Source organism: Panthera onca, chromosome E1, assembly GCF_046562875.1.
Source record: "Panthera onca isolate mPanOnc1 chromosome E1, mPanOnc1 haplotype 2, whole genome shotgun sequence".
Lineage (NCBI taxonomy): Eukaryota > Metazoa > Chordata > Mammalia > Carnivora > Felidae > Panthera > Panthera onca.
This window is the reverse complement of record NC_138352.1, coordinates 51,634,298-51,649,421: the sequence shown is the minus strand read 5'-3', so window position 1 is coordinate 51,649,421 and position 15,124 is coordinate 51,634,298. Positions and strand designations below refer to the sequence as shown.

At 57.0% G+C, this 15,124-nt stretch overlaps 1 long non-coding RNA gene across 1 annotated transcript; it reads left to right on the top strand.

Moving 5' to 3' along the window:
• The first annotated feature begins 2,054 nt into the window (after positions 1-2,054).
• LOC132687848 (uncharacterized) lies at positions 2,055-13,349 on the top strand. Its single transcript, XR_009614288.3, has 3 exons — positions 2,055-2,324; positions 7,746-7,907; positions 13,256-13,349. It is a non-coding gene; the product is annotated as an uncharacterized LOC132687848 (long non-coding RNA).
• Positions 13,350-15,124: the final 1,775 nt, after the last annotated feature.

The window sequence follows — 15,124 nt, the reverse complement described above, 5'->3', positions numbered from 1 at the left end:
CAGTTTTCCTTCCTCTGTGTGCCTGTTGGGATCAGCCCCGACACTTGCCGCCTTCCCCTCGCCCTACCGACAGGCCCTCCTCTCTGCAGCCCTCTTCTTGCAGGATGGCAATTAATCGTGTTATTGCCACTGACTTTCCATTTTGAGTTCTTGGGGAGCAGCCTGGCTGCCGGGCATGGCAAGCCCGCTGCTCTGTTACGTGTTTAACAGGAGCAGCTGTGGTGGGTGAGATGGGGCCGGTGGAAGCCGTGGAAAGACGCAGGTCCCCTGGTCTGTCCCTTGGCACCACCGCTTCCGACCTGGCCTCAAACCCTAAACTCCATGAGGGGGGACCTGGGTCTCTGGCTCAGGGTCTGATACAGCAGAGGCTCTTGGGAAATGTCCGTTGATTGGTTGAATGACTGACTCTAAATAGTAGCTCTGAGTGATTTTTTTCCCTTTTCTGCATTTCTGTATTTTCCTATTTTAACTTTTTTCTTTTTTTAAGAGAGAGAGAGAACGAACATGAGTGGAGGAGAGAGACAGAGGGAGAGAGAGAGAACTCCAAGCAGGCTCCGCGCGGTGAGCACAGAGCCCGAAGCAGGGTTCGACCCCACGAACCATGAGATCATGACCTGAGCCGAAATTGAGAGTCGGACGCTTAACCAGCTGAGCCACCCAGGTGCCCCTATATTTTCCTATTTTAAAAAATCATGTACGCCCCTCACTTTTTGAAATGAAACTCCGGGGCGCCTGAGTAGCTCAGTTGGTTAAGTGTCTGACCCTTGGCTTCAGCTCAGGTCATGATCTCGTGGTTTGTGAGTTCGAGCCCCGAATCGGGCTCTGTGCTGGTGGTGCAAAGCCTGCTTCGGATTCTGTCTCCTTCTCTCTCTCTGCCCCTCCCCTGCTTGCTCTCTCTCTCTCTCTCTCTCAAAATAAATAAACATTAAAAAAAGTTTTTTACTAAAAAACAAAAACTTTACCCTGCAAAATCATTCTTTTATTAAAATGTCGATTAAAAAGGAACTCTTCCTGTATCATCCGAAGCCGAACAGACAGATAGATGCACGCCCCGGACCCCCCTCATAAGTATGTACCCGACAGAAATGTGTCCATAGAGTCACGAAGACAGGAACTAGAATATTCACAGTGACACTATTCATGACAGCCAGGAACTGGAACCTACCCAAATGTCCATCAACAGTAGAACACGGGAAAATGTTAAGTCACATGCAGGCAAGCTACCGGTAATGAGAGCAAATGCCCTATATATATGGGTGAATGTCACCAACATGATCTTGAGGTGGGGTTGGGAGTCGGGAGACAGGTCCCTCTGGGGGTGGCGAGGGCGTCCCGAGGGGACTTCTGCGTACTGCTTCCCCGGGCAATGCTGAGCTTGTACACTTCCGACTCATGCGGTTTTCCGTATGTAATCTTCTATATGTATATTTAACTCCAATAAGAAAAAAATTAAGGAGGAGAAAAAGACACGCACCCTGGAGCAGGTTAACCCCACCTGTTTTTTCTGTGCAAAGGGAGGTGGTGGGCAGATGTCTACCGTGCCTGTGCTGTGCTTGCCCCTCATTGGTGCCACCAGACTTTCTCTCCCCCCGCCCCCATTTCCGAGACTCCCCAAGCTCCAGACTGGGGATTCTGGCTCCGTGAAGCCCCAAGGATGCCGGGAGCTCTGGGGTCAATTCCCAAGGTAAATGGCACCGTTACAGTTTAGGCCCTAGAAGCGGGCCTGGGGCTATCCCTCCCTGGCTGCCTTACCCTGGGCGGCCCTGCCACCAGCTGTCACAAGCCATGAGCTGGGAGGCAGGGCTTGGGGGACAGGCTTGGCGTGGGAGATGAGAGTGCAGGGGTACGGGCTGCCTGGGTCCCCGGGTTACGTCCACGGCCTCTCCGCACCTTGGGCCCCTGGGTGAGGCTGTGTTCGCCTCGGTGCCTCCCGCCCCACCCCCAGCAGAGAACACCTGCGTCTCCTCCACTCGCGGGCAAGGGCAGCCCAGGGGTCCCATGTGACCTTGCGCCTCGCCCCCAAAGATCCCTGCGGGTTGGGGCTTTGGGAGGCTAGGTTGCCACAGTCAGGGACCGAGGAGGGTGACCCGGTGAGGGGCGCAGATGAAGCACTGCCCTCTGGGGCCGGGCCAGGCACGGTTATTTATAACCACGGGTCGCCTTACCTCCTGACCTTCAGCTGGGGCCCGGCGAGCCGCAGCGATTAGCATCTCCTGCCGCCCATTATGAACAAACACCCCTGTGTGCCCGCCCCGGGCCCTGCAGGAAGCAGGATGTTGGCCGGAGCTGGTGCCCCGTGGCTCCCTCAGGTGAACCCGCCACGTGTGAGTTGGGAGAGGTGGGTGCGTTTGGGGGAAAGGTGTGAGAAATACTCAGAACTACTCTCGTCCCGTGACTTCCCAGGTTGAAAATGTTGGTCTGCTCTGGGTGGCAGTTTTGTTTCTAAGAGGGGGCTCCCCAGCCTTGTCTGCTCAGAGGGCTTCCTCCTTTAGTGGGAAGGAGGCAGCCCCGAGACTGGACCCCCTCCCCCCACACGGTCCCTGGAATCACCTAAGATAAACTGCACGCCCCCGCAGCAGTGGCCCCTCGTTCCTCCGTGCAGCGGAGGCTCTGGGGAGCAAGTGACTGGCCCACGGTGACACGGCCACCCATGGCAGATCCCGCACTGCTGGCCAATGGGAAGTAGCTGGGCACCAGGCCCCCTGATTATGACAAAGGAGGCTGGGGTGGGGAGGGCCTCTCCATTCATGTGATACAGTTTTGCCGAGCACCTGCTAGGTGCCAGACACAGTTCCAGGCAGAAATCCTTCCCCCTGTGGAGCTGATGGTCTAGGGCACAAAGGCAGTGCCTGGAGCCACAGTCCAGGCAGCTGTTGCGGGTCTTGAGTCCTGAGGAGGGAAACTGAGGCAGGGAACAAGAGGGCCCGGGAAGGTTTTATCTCAACAGTGGGTCCCCTCCCCCTGTGCAGCTTCGAGTGACCCGCACCCAGGGCAGAGGGCGAACGTCTCGCACAACACCCGGTCTTGGCAGTCATCCTGGAGGAATGGTTCTGCCGTGGGGCTGGTTCTGCCCAGGGAAGGGAAGAACTGAGTCAGGAGGTTTGAGGGGGCTGGCGGTGAGGGAGGGAGGAGCCTGGGTGCTTCCTTCCTTTTCCACCCTGCTCTCAGGCATTTTGAAATACTTGGAAGAACTTCGGCTGTGTGGCTTGACCATCCCCTTGCCCTCTCTGGGCCACAGTTTCCACAAATAAGATTGAGGGGGGTTGGCTGGGATGAGCCGTTTCGGCTCTGGCTGCCTGGGGTCCTGGTCTAGGGACTCAGAGACTCTCCACTCCGAGTCTGGCTCCGTCTGTGAGTGTTCCTCTCGGCTGGAAGGGGCCCAAGGGCACAGGCCGGGGGTGAAAGTCAGGAATGGCCAGCTCTGAGCGGCTTGTGGTGGCCGGGAACCCATGCAGTGTGTCAGGAGATGCCGTGTGGGCACACGCATGTGTGCGTGCAGCCACACGTGGGTTCAGAGTGTGCTTTCGTGGGTAAGTGGCTGAGTAAAAGACTCTATACATGGAGCGGGAGTGGGTATCTCGGTGTGTGTGTGTAGGACGGTTTCCGTGGGAGTAGAAAGGGGAGAGTGTGTATACAAGTGGGGGGGGGGCAAGTCACACGTACCTAGGTCCAGGTATATACATGGAGGTGTGTGTGTGTGTGCGTGTGTGTGCGTGTGTGTGTGTGTGTTGTGTTGGAGGAGTGGAGGAGTGTCTCAGAAGCTGGGGTTAGCTTGAGGCAGGGAGTGAAAGCCTGGAGGGGCCTCTCCCTCGCTCTGTAAACCCCCTCTGCCCACATGGTCAGCCTGTGGCTGACAGGCCCTGACCAGTCCATGAACTCAGGGTCTGGAAGAGTCAGCGGCTTTTCCAACCTCTTTGCCAAATGGGATGTCAGCACGGGGGCGGAGGTGGGGGGGGGGGGTGCTGCAGGCTGGGGAAGGTGGCAATGACTTCATGACAACTGGCTGCCGAGCAGCTGGGGGGAAGGGGCGGGGGGGAGCCGGGGCCTGGCTGGGACGAGGAAACCTCCCGGGGATCCTCTACTGGGTGGAGGAGGCAGCCCAGCCACGGGCCCACGCTTCCTGGGGACACTTTGGTTGTTTTCGGGGGGGAGCTGTGGCTACACCAAGGCCTCGTGGGAGGGTGGGAGGGGGACCTCTTGAGCGAGCCCCCTCCAGGGGCGTTCACACATAATCCCATGGACACTTACAGCAACCCCCGTGAGTTAGGGACTCTTATCCCTATTTTGTGGATGAGGAAACTGAGGCTCAGGCAGGCAAAGGGATGTGTCTGAAGCCACACGCCAGAGGAAGTGGTGGAAATGGCCTGGGAACACGGGTTGGTGTATTTCCTAGTCTCTGCCCCAGAAACAGAGGATGATGGGAGACAGGGAGTCCTTCACGTCGGCTCCTTTGTGGATACCTTGAAGTTCAGGGATGGGACCTTCTCGGAGTCCTCAGACCCAAGGCTCCTTATCCCCCCCAAAGGGCCTCCTTCTTGGGGAGGCTTTCCACACACTTGTCCACAATTGAGGGGGTGACAACACCCATAACCACGCAGGGGGGCCACCACAAGTAAATGGAAGCCTTTGCCAGTGGCAGACCCTTTCTCTGAGCACAGGCCAGAGGTCGGGCCCTATTTCAAGCAGAAGACCTTGGTATAGACCAGGCCGCCTTGACTCACAGAGATCAGACTTGCTTGGCTCCTTTGTGGGGTTGGAGGGGCCCCGAGATCACAGACACGGGGGTGGGTGCGAGCACTGTCTTTGTGCCCAGAAGCTGAGATCAGCTTTTGGGGTGCTCTTTCTTCAGCCATTTACTAGTTTCTCATAATAATAATAACCACCCCTGCCCAAGCTTTATAGTCCACAAAATACTTTCACAAACACTCTCTCACTCAATCCTCACGAGGAGTCAGTATACCCATTTTACAGAACGGACGGACGCTCAGGGAGGGAGCTTTTGAGACTAGTCTCAGATCACAGGCCGGGACGTGGCTGATGTTCCGGGTGCCTGAGGCTCTGTCCAGATGGGGTTCAAAGGGGCACGGGGACAGCCAGGCCGCACCAGTGACCAGCACAGTGACCAGACAGCCTGAGAGCTGTGTCAAGACCAGTCCTCAGCCTCCCTTCCAGTGAACACTGGGGCTGGGGGTGGGGGGAGGACGGAAAGCAGCAAAGTGCTGCATGGGAGCGGGAGAGGGTAGTGGTGGGGGGAGGGGGTCCCCTGCTGACCTTGGTCCTTGGGCCCAGGTGGGGACCGCAAGGGCCCAGTGGTTCCTGGAATGTGAGCCCACGGACAGGGTGCCCACTGCCAGCTGTTGCCATGTTCTCATCTGTTTGTGGCAAAATGAGAAAAATAAGGACAACATAGTGAGGTTTTCACAGAGCCAGACCCACTCGATGTGAAGCAAGGCCCTTTCACTTGTACTATATATTTTCATTTGTGTGCGTGTGTGTGCACGTGTGTATTTAAAAGGACCTTTCCTTTGACATGTCCTTTTAATGTCCCTAACTCAGCAAAATACAAACCTGGTGACCGTGTCAGATCCTAGGTTGTTTTCTGGAAATGTCAGTGCCCTGAGAAATCTGAAGGATGGGAGCCACCGGGCTAGCTCTGGTCCTAGGTGAGACCCGGAGTGGAGGGAGTTGTGTTTTCACTGAGGGACGATGTCTCAATGGCTGGAAAAACCCCGAGAGCGGAGAAGAGGTTGGGGTTCCTGCCCAGACAGCCCTCACAGCCCCGGAGCCCAGGCATCCCCAGGAAACCCTAGCAGAAGGAACATCTGAGTAGCCACACACGGAATTCTGAGAAAGGCCACAGGGCCGGTTCCCCGTGCCACACGCCCTCAGCCTCTTCTCTGACCTGGAGCTGGGAGGAAACATTCCCTTACCGCTCACCCCTGCCTCCCCCAGCCCCCCAAGGCCGGCTCCAAAATAGCCCAGGCCCGGAGGAGACGTCATGGGGCCGGCTGGCTGCCTGCCCCTTGGAGAGGACAAATATAGAGGGACACCGGACACCGACAGGAGACCCGGGACCTGGGCAGCCCCGTGGCTGGGGCGGTGTCTGCCCCCCTCCTAGCCCTGCACCCACTCACAGGCGGCTGGGAGGCCAGCGCCTCCAGGCCTGGCCAACCCACCCTGGGACGTGTCCCAGCAAGCCCGGAGTGGAGCCGGAGGCCGGCCCCGGGGGGCACCGGGCAGAGCTGGGTGTGTCCATGGGGACACGTCCTCTGTCCGGGGGTCTCAAAGCACTTTTATAAGCGTCATTGCCCACAGGCCCCTCCCAGGAGCAGGAGACAAGAGGAACCGGGGTGTGTCCCAGGTAGAACCACCCCTGCCCTGTGTTCTTTCCAGCTTCCGAAGGAGGCCAAGGCTATAAATGGGGGGGGGGGGGGGGTGGAGAGGAGGGCAGGCGGCCGGGCCAAACCCCAATAAACTGCTGGTTGAATCGAATTGCAAATAATTAGTCCTGATCGCCAAAGCTGCCTGCACCCTCCACTCCCGGGAATTAAAGGTCAAAGGGCAGAGCTGCTGACGCAAATGTCAGGGGAGACTCGAGATTGGGAACAGCTGGGCTCCTGCTCCCGGCTCAGCTGCCCGAGGTCGCCGGCCCCCAGCGCCCTGGACATGGTGTCCCCCCACCGGCTGGGCCCGTGGCGCTCCCGGCGCCCTCAGGGAAGGGGGCTCCTCCGCTCCCTCTCCTCTTCGGGCTCTAAGGTCCCCAGAACTTGACGGGAGGTAAATCGGAAATTCCCGTGGTGTTGCCAGATGCCTGGGAACCTGGGGACAAGCAGCAGCTCGGAGTCTTGTGAGCCTCCCCTCCCACGCCTAAAACAAGGCGAAACCTCTGCCCCCTCTGCCCCGCTGCGTTCCCCTAGGTGGACCCTGTGGCACGCCCGCCCGCCGCACCTCCCTCTGTGCGGCAGTGGTGACCCCCAGCGGTCAGTGTGGGACTTGAACTTGGGCTCGGGCAGACCCCGCTGGGCAGCCTCAGCCCGGGGCTGGGGGCCGAGGGCTCTGGGGGTTCGATTTTGGTAAGGGGGCGGGGTTGCTGGTGTTTGGAGGTACTTTTGTACGCGCTGAACTTTCCTAATTGTACTGGATCTCGCCCTGAATGTCCCACTATGAGCACATGAGCATCAGCGTGTCTGAGAATGCACTATCATCTTGCCTTAAACCTGCCCCTCCTCCTGACTCTCCTGTCTATTAATAGCACCACCGCCCTCCTGTCCCTCGGGCTGCAAACCCAGGAGTCATCTTCCACTCCTGCCAGCACTGGGCTGGGTGCCTGGTCCGGCCCCTCCTCGCTCTGTGTTCCCTCTTCCATCCTTGATACTCATGGCCACTACCCAGTCAGCCGGCCTCTTACCTGAGCGACGGCTGCCCTCAGCAATGACGCTGGGCCAGACCTGGGTACGTGCCCAGCCCCCTCCACTGACTGGCTGTGTGGCCTTGGGCGAGTTACTGAACTTCTCTGAGCTCAGCGTCCTCAGCTGTAAGATGAGGATAGTAATCACAGTGCCTGCCTCCTAGAGCGTTGCATGAGTTATATGATAGGATGGACGTAAATACCCTGCCACATAGGACATGCTCAGTGCACGTCAGCTGTCAGAGACCCTCCTCCAGTCCAACGCCCCCATTTCACAGACCAGGGACCCGAGGCCAGAGAGCTGGAAGGAGAACTAGCATCTGGTGTTGCGTTCCAGGTGTCTTTACAGCATGCGACAGAGCAGGGGGAGCGGAAGTTCCTGGAGTCTACAAGCTTCCCCACCACTGCCTCCGTCATCGCATTCCAGAACCCAGAACCAAAGGCCACCTCCTGAGTCCACTGGTCCCATCCACTGGCCTCTAGGGGCAGGTCCACCTGGGTAAGTGTTGAGGTCACTCAGTCATAGCAGGGATCTTCTGGAATGAGACAAGGCCAGGTCGCATCCAGTGGTCATGAGTCAGGGCAACCCATCTGCGAGCCGGTGAGGGAGGTTGCCCAGCCTCAGGGCTGCTGGACATGCAGGGGTGTGGCCACATGGGGGGGGGGCGCCTCCCACTGCCCCGCCCTCACGTCTCTCTCCCAGCTCACACTCACCCCCAAGGGGTCCCCAAGGGGCCTTCACAGCAGGCACCCCCCCCCCCAAAGGGAGGTAGGCCGGCTGACTCAGCCGGCTTTCCATCCAGACCCGCTTTCTCTGGAGGCAGATACTCTTAACAGTCACTCCATGAATGAGCCCCTGGAGCCCATAAACTTGAAACTGAGGGTGGGAGCCCTATTCTGGGGAGAGATTTTCAAGGGGGACTTTTACCCCCAAAGAGGCGGCAGACCATCCAGATTCAAACGTGGGCCTGTCCCAGAATCTCTGGACGCCTGCTGGGTAAGACAGCCGTTCTCCAGCGGGTGCGCGTCTGCTCCTGAGACATCTGGCAATGCCAGGAGACATTTTTGGTTCTCACAACGGCATGTGCTACTGGCATTTGGTGAGTAGAGGTCAGGAGGCCGCTAAATACAGAGAGGTCACACAAGAGAGTCTCCCCCGGCCCCTCGTGTCCGGGGAGAGAGACCCTGGTCTCGGAGTCCTCTGTCCGCTGGGGAAGCCCCTGCCTCACCACTGCCTCGAGGGTTGAGGAAAGCAATGCAAACGTAGGACCCGGGACCAGGCCCACCTCCTGCCCTGTGTTGTTAGCAAAGGACCTTCCTGTCCTAAGGCCTTTTCTTGGCCTGGGACAGCCTAGCTCTGCCTAGGTGGGCAGAGGGGGGATGGGCACACATCCCGACCACCCTCTCACCGTCACAGAATTTTCTGCAATGCTTTTGGTGTTTCTGCTCTACCCTGCCTGGGGCAGAGTTTCTAGAACAGTCCATCCGGTGCTCACTTAAGCCTTTCAACAAAGAAAAAGCAGGCCATGGAAGGAGGAGCTCGCCCTCCTGGCATGTAAATTGTGTTGGAACCTGGGCACTCACCGTTTCTGCTCTCAAGCCTTGGGTCTCCCTCGGTCTCTTTTTAATCCATCCGCCCACCCCCTTCGCTTGCACTTGGGGGGCAGAGAGAGGGGAGACGACCGGAGGAAAAAATCCTCAGACTCAGCAGGGAGACCCCAGGCGGAGAGGAGGATTTGTGTCGGAGGAGCCCTGTGCAGAGGCAGGGGGATGACCAAGAAGACCTTTGAAGGTGGTGTGGAGCTGAGGCCAGGAGCTGGCCAGCTCACTTCAGCTGGCACCTGCCCTTCCTTCAGCCTCAGCGGCCGTGGGGTCAAGTGTCTTCGCTACAAAAACTGTTCCCAAATAAGGCGCTGCCGTCTCCCCTGAGACGGGGCCGGGGTGCCCGGATCAGAACCCTTACCCCCTGGCCAGAGCTCTGCTTTGCTGGTCCACCTGACTCAGGTAGAATAGCCTATGGGATTGCGTTCGAGGAGGGTGGGTCAGGCCAGTTGAAAGAGTGGGACCCTGTGACCCCCTTTCTGGAGGCCTCTTGTTGAGACTGGGGGATCCAGGGGATTCAAACCACAACCACCCCTCCCCTTCCCCCCACCTCTGGGTCTCAGCTTAAGGCACCTGTTCAATGTGGTGCAAGGAGGGAGTGGGTGTCGAGGGCAGACAGGGCACCACCACCTTCCAAACCCCAGCAAAGGTGTCAGGCTGGGATGTCTGTCTGGAAGCCCAGCTGACCAGAGGGACAAGCCCAGACTTGCAGCTGTTCCTGAACAGGAAGCGGCCCGGGGGTGGGGGGGTGGGGGGGGGCAAGCACTGAGGAAGGGCGGAGGCCAGACCCAAGGACTTCAGACAGGCTGAGTACCAGTGAAAGGGCCTCACGAAAGGGTCTGGACCATTCTCCAGGTAGGAGCACTCTCCTGCCACAGGAGTCTCTTCTCTGAGGACACGTTTTTGTCTTAAGTTGGAAATTCCTTGCTGATGGTGGGGCACCCCGACTTTTCCCTTTTCTTCTGTAGTTTTGCTGTGCTGCTGGCACGCCTGGGAAACTGCCCACCTCCTCCCAAGCACCCCATGCTCCTGCCTTCCCAGGGGTGTTGAGGCTGTGGACCATCCCACCTCCGACATCTTCTGTGAGGGCTCCTTGGCTGGCCAGGGGCATCCTGCCCAAGGTGTGATCCCGTCAGGAAAGTTCTGGGCTCTGGCCCCTAAGAAGGGCCGGGCAGCCTGGTCGCTGCTTCGAGAACCCTCATCCCTCTGGCTGTTCGCACTCGCATCCAGCTTTCGCATCCAGCTTTCCCGCCATTCTCCACAGCCACAAGGCTTCTGCCGTCCTCCCGCCACCACCAAGCGTGGCTCCCAGGCCCTTCCTCCGGCTTTGCACTGGGCCCTCTCTGCTGCAGCTTTGTGCAGGAGGCTGGGCAAGGACGGAGGAACTCTGAACGGCATGCGGGTGATTAGGAGTGGTCTTCCAGACCCCAGGGGGGTGAGGGGCAGAAGCCACCTATGGAGTCTGTTGGCTGTGGTTTGGGACATTCATAACCACCTGACAAGGGCCCTGGAGCAACCCTGAACGCTCTCAGGCGTCGAACTCCCCAGGCCCGAGGATGGCAAATGCTGTCGCGAGATACCACTGTCCTCCAGACCCGTGTGTGTGTGTGTGTGTGTGTGTGTGTGTGTGTGTGCGCACGCGCGTGCATGGGGGGCCCTCTGGTGTAGAGCACCTGCAGGCCACGGAGGAGGCCGCAGCAAGGGACCTGGCTCCCAGCCCACCCAGGCTGGCCTCATCTCCTCCTTGGGCCTGCCCCCATTAAGCTTCAAGTCTCAGTCTCCACCTTGGCCACCAAGAGGACCCAACAGCTTCTTGCAACCACCTTTGGTGGTGGTGGTGCGGGTGGGAGCGGCCCTAGGCGGTCCCGATTCCTACCCTTTTGCTCCTGATGTTTAGAACCGTGGGGTGGAAAGGGATCCTAGAACTCATCTTGCCCAACCCTGTCATGTGACAGAAAACTGAGGGCCACCTGAAGCTGGTGGCTCCTCAGAGCAGTCTGAGACGGGGGAGTCCGGGTTCCCCGGCACAAGGTCCCTCATCTGGATGCCCAAGGGCCAACCCCAGCAGTGGTGTGGGCTTGGAGTCGGAGTCCAGCCACACAGCCCTCTTCCTCTAATCCTCACCCCCACCGCTCCCCCTTTTCAGCAGCAGTTATAAAATCCAGGAAACAAATGTGGATTGATGGCCTATAAAGGGCTTAGTTAGTGCTGTGACCTGCTGAGTTATGTAACTCCCATTTATTATTGGCCTTGGCTGAAGTTTCTATTGAAGCAGCTCCCTAAGCTGACTCCGTGACATTTCCTTTAGCCTTATTCATAGGTGGCCACAGCAGAAATTCCTCTGTGACTTCAAAGGCCAACCATCAGTGGCGTGGATGCTTTCAAAACCCCCCTTCTTTAATCCCTTGGGCCAATGTTCCTCTCGCCCGTATGAACCCCCCGCTCACCTCAGCGGTGGGCCCACCTTGCCTTCCCTTCGGGTCCCCAGCCTGTGGGCTGCCTTGGTGGGGAGGCTGAGAAAAGGGGTTTTCCTTGACCCCGGTGAATGAAAGAGCAACTCAGGGCTGTTGAGAATCAAGAGGCAGCCTCGTAGAAAGAGCCCTGAACTAAGGGTCGAGAGTTCTAGTCAGATCTCTGCTATCGGCGTAACAGCCACTCTGGGCCCTAGCATGCTTGTTAGGAACGGGAAGTGTTTACCTTATCTGTACAAGGTGACCCGCCCCCCCAGTAGGCACCTTCCTTGGTCTGGGTTGGCCTGGGATGAGGGGCTGGCAGTCTTTCTCTGGGTGCTGACACACGCGAGGCTAACACCAGCGCGATGCCACCTTGTGTTCGAAAGGGAGCAGAGCCCAGCCTCTCTTTCAAGGCAGCTTTCCAGAACAAGTTCATTTCCCATGCCCCCACCCCTTTTCTGCTCTGGGCGGAGGGGGGGGGGGGCGTACTGGGAAGCCCAGGACCCAATTGTCAACGCCCACTTCTTCTCCCCCAGGTGATGCCAGAGAGGCCCCAGGGAGAGTCTCTCTGAAGGCTCACCTGCCGTCCTAAAGTAGACTCTTCCCAGGTTCAAGAAGGAAAAGGTAGACGCTCCAGAGAAGCACGGCACCCAGAGAACTCAACAATTTCTGTCTTCTTTTTATTTAAAAAAATAATTTTTTAAGTGTTTACTTATGTTTGAGAGAGACACACACACAGGGTGTGTGTGGTGGGGGGGTGGGGGGGTGGGGAGGCAGAGAGACCCAGACAGAATCGGAAGCAGGCTCCAGGCTCCGGGCCGTGAGCACAGAGCCCGACATGGGGCTCGAACCCAGGAGCCACAAGACCCGAGCCAAAGTCAGACGCCCAACCGACTGAGCCCCCCAGGTGTCCCTGTCTTCTTAGTTAAGACAATAGTCCTCCCACTCACAGAAGTAATGCCTTGACGCCTCAGAGACAAACTGGTGCATCGAATGAAGCGGCTGGTTTGTACCTGGTGGTACAGGTTATAGGAATTCCCTCCATCAAGGGTCTGGCGGGGCCTGAAGGCTACTACTCATCCTCATAACTGAAACTGCACGTGGTACAAATGACTTGCCCCTAGAGAGGTGTCACCTTGGAAGAAGCCTTGGAGTTCATCCAAGCCAAGCCACGGCTCTTAAAGGAAAACTGAGGGCCCAAGGCAGGAGATGACTTTTAATGGATCAAAGGGCAGAGAGGGGCTAGAATGAACAATTTTGTATTGCGACTTGGCTTTTGAGATGCTGACTTTGGGCTCGCGTCCTATCACGCCAGAGGGGTCTTTGGAAGAGAGGGCTGTCCCCGGGGCCCCAGAAACAGGGCCTCAATATGGGGCAGAATGGTCTGATAAACCCTCAGTTGGGCAAAGCCCAAGACTCTAGATCAAGTCTCTAGATCAGCCCAGCTGCCCGGAGGCATCTGCCCAGTTTCTGCCAGGCTCCTCTAGGAAGGGCAAATGCTGGAGATGCCACTAAGCAGTGGCGTCTTTTCTGGTTAAAAACAAACCAAACTTCTGGGGTGCCTAGGTGGCTCAGTCAGTTGAGCGTCCCGACTCTTGATTCCGGCTGAGGTCATGATCCCAGAGTCGTGGGATCGAGTCCCGTGTCAGGCTCTGTGCTGACAGCATGGAGCCTGCTGGGGATTTTCTCTCTCCCTCTCCCCCGCTTACTCTCTCTCGCTCTCTCTAAAATAATTTAAAAAGTTAAAAAAAAAATAAAAAAGTCAAACTTGCTCCTGTTTCCCTATTTACAGTCCCAGGTAACCTCCCCAATACAGAAATGTAGACTGCCTACAAAATAAAAAGCCTGTGTCCACAGAAGCAGAACAGGCCAACAACAGGTGGCAAAAGGCACAGATTTGGGGGGATTCTGTGTCTCCCTCTCTCTCTGTTCCTCCCCTGCTCGTTCTCTGTCTCTCAAAAACAAATAAACATTAAAAAAAATAATAATAATGAAATAAAGAAACAGAATGGGTAAGTGACTAGTGAAAGGTCACAAAATTAGGCAACAGTAGACCCAGAATTCACACCCAGGTCTGGCTTGAGATCTGGTTCTTCTCTCAACACGCCTGCAGTGGCCTCGAGGGTGGAGTCGTCTGGTTACAGCCTCAGTGAAGACCCGAAGCCTTTACTTCTGTCAGCTGGACCTGTTTACCAATGGGCAAAGGGCCCCTCCCAGGGCCAGCCAGGCCTCTGGATCACCTCATTTACTATTATGAGTAAACACCTTCAGAAAGTGCTATTAGATGTTATGCAAATGCAGGCTAGTCACGGTAACATCTGAAGGGTCGGGGCTTGTGTGTGTGTGTGTGTGTGTGTGTGTGTGTGTGACAAGATAGCCTGACCGAGTGGGAGACGAAATATCCCCTTTACACTCTTAAGGTAGCAGTAAGTTCAAAGTACCCTAAGCTTCCAGTATCCATGAACCAAAAAGTACAGAGTAATGGGCTGAGCCTGGGGTGATCACGCCTGCTGGTGGGTCACCATGTGCTGCTAAGAACCAGCTAAGAATGAATGAAGCTTTCTGCTCCTGGAAAACAGATGTGTCTGAATCCAGATGGGCTTGAGCTCCTCTCAAGCAGCTGTTCCCAATGGAAGGAGCAGAATCACCCGGTATCTGTTTTTCCAAATACTCCAATAGAATAGGACACTTCTGACGGGAGAGGAAGAAGGAAGCAATTTCTGGAACAAGCTCGCGGGTGAGCCTGGCCGTACCCCCGCCCTCCTCCCCCCCTCCCCCCAGCCTGGCGGGGCGGGGGGTGGGGGGGGTGGGCAGAGCTGTAGCTCCTACAGGAAGTTGCTGGTGCCCTAAGGCAGGGGCTTGGTGCTCTGCCTCTCCTTTGGGCCTCAACTCAGATCAAATCACAAGTACTTTTTGTCTGTGGCTGGGAGCCAGTGTTCTGCTGGGACATAAAGTCGAGGAGTGTCGTTCTGATAAATTGGACATTTTAAGAAATTAAAATATCTGGGCCTCCCGGGGGACTGGGCAAAACCCTGGGTGTGCAGGCAGGCGGGTATGGTTGTTATTTGTACAGACAACAGACCAAGGCCAAAGAGCCAGAGTCACGGAAGCAGAGGGGGCTGGAGCCAGGGCTTTTTCAGATCACCTGGATACACCACCCTCCTTTAACACGTGACAGACCGAAGGTCCGCAGGTGTTATTCCTCAGCAGAAGCCACACATCACACTTTACCTGTGACGCCTCACAGATGCCTGGGTCCAGGCCCAGCAGAGTCCAGTTCAGTATTCAGGGGTGGAGTTTTATGCCTTTATGAGTATTTCTGGGGTGCCACGTTAAATAAAGTGACTTGCCCAGGGTCACCGTAGGGGTAGAGCTTGGACAGGTCTAGAGCCTTCTTTCCCACTGTATACCACCCAAGTCTCTAAAGGGAAGGAGTTTAAAACCGAACTGTATTGGGGTGCCTGGGCGGCACAATCTGTTAAGCGTCCGACTCTCTGTCCCGGCTCAGGTCATGCTCTCACGAGTTCCAGCCCCACACAGGGCTCTGCGGTGACGGTGTGGCACCTGCTTGAGATTCTGTCTCTCCTTCTCTCTGCTCCTCCCCAGCTTGTGCTCTCTCTCTCAAAATATGTAAATAAACTTAAAAATAAAACTGAACTAT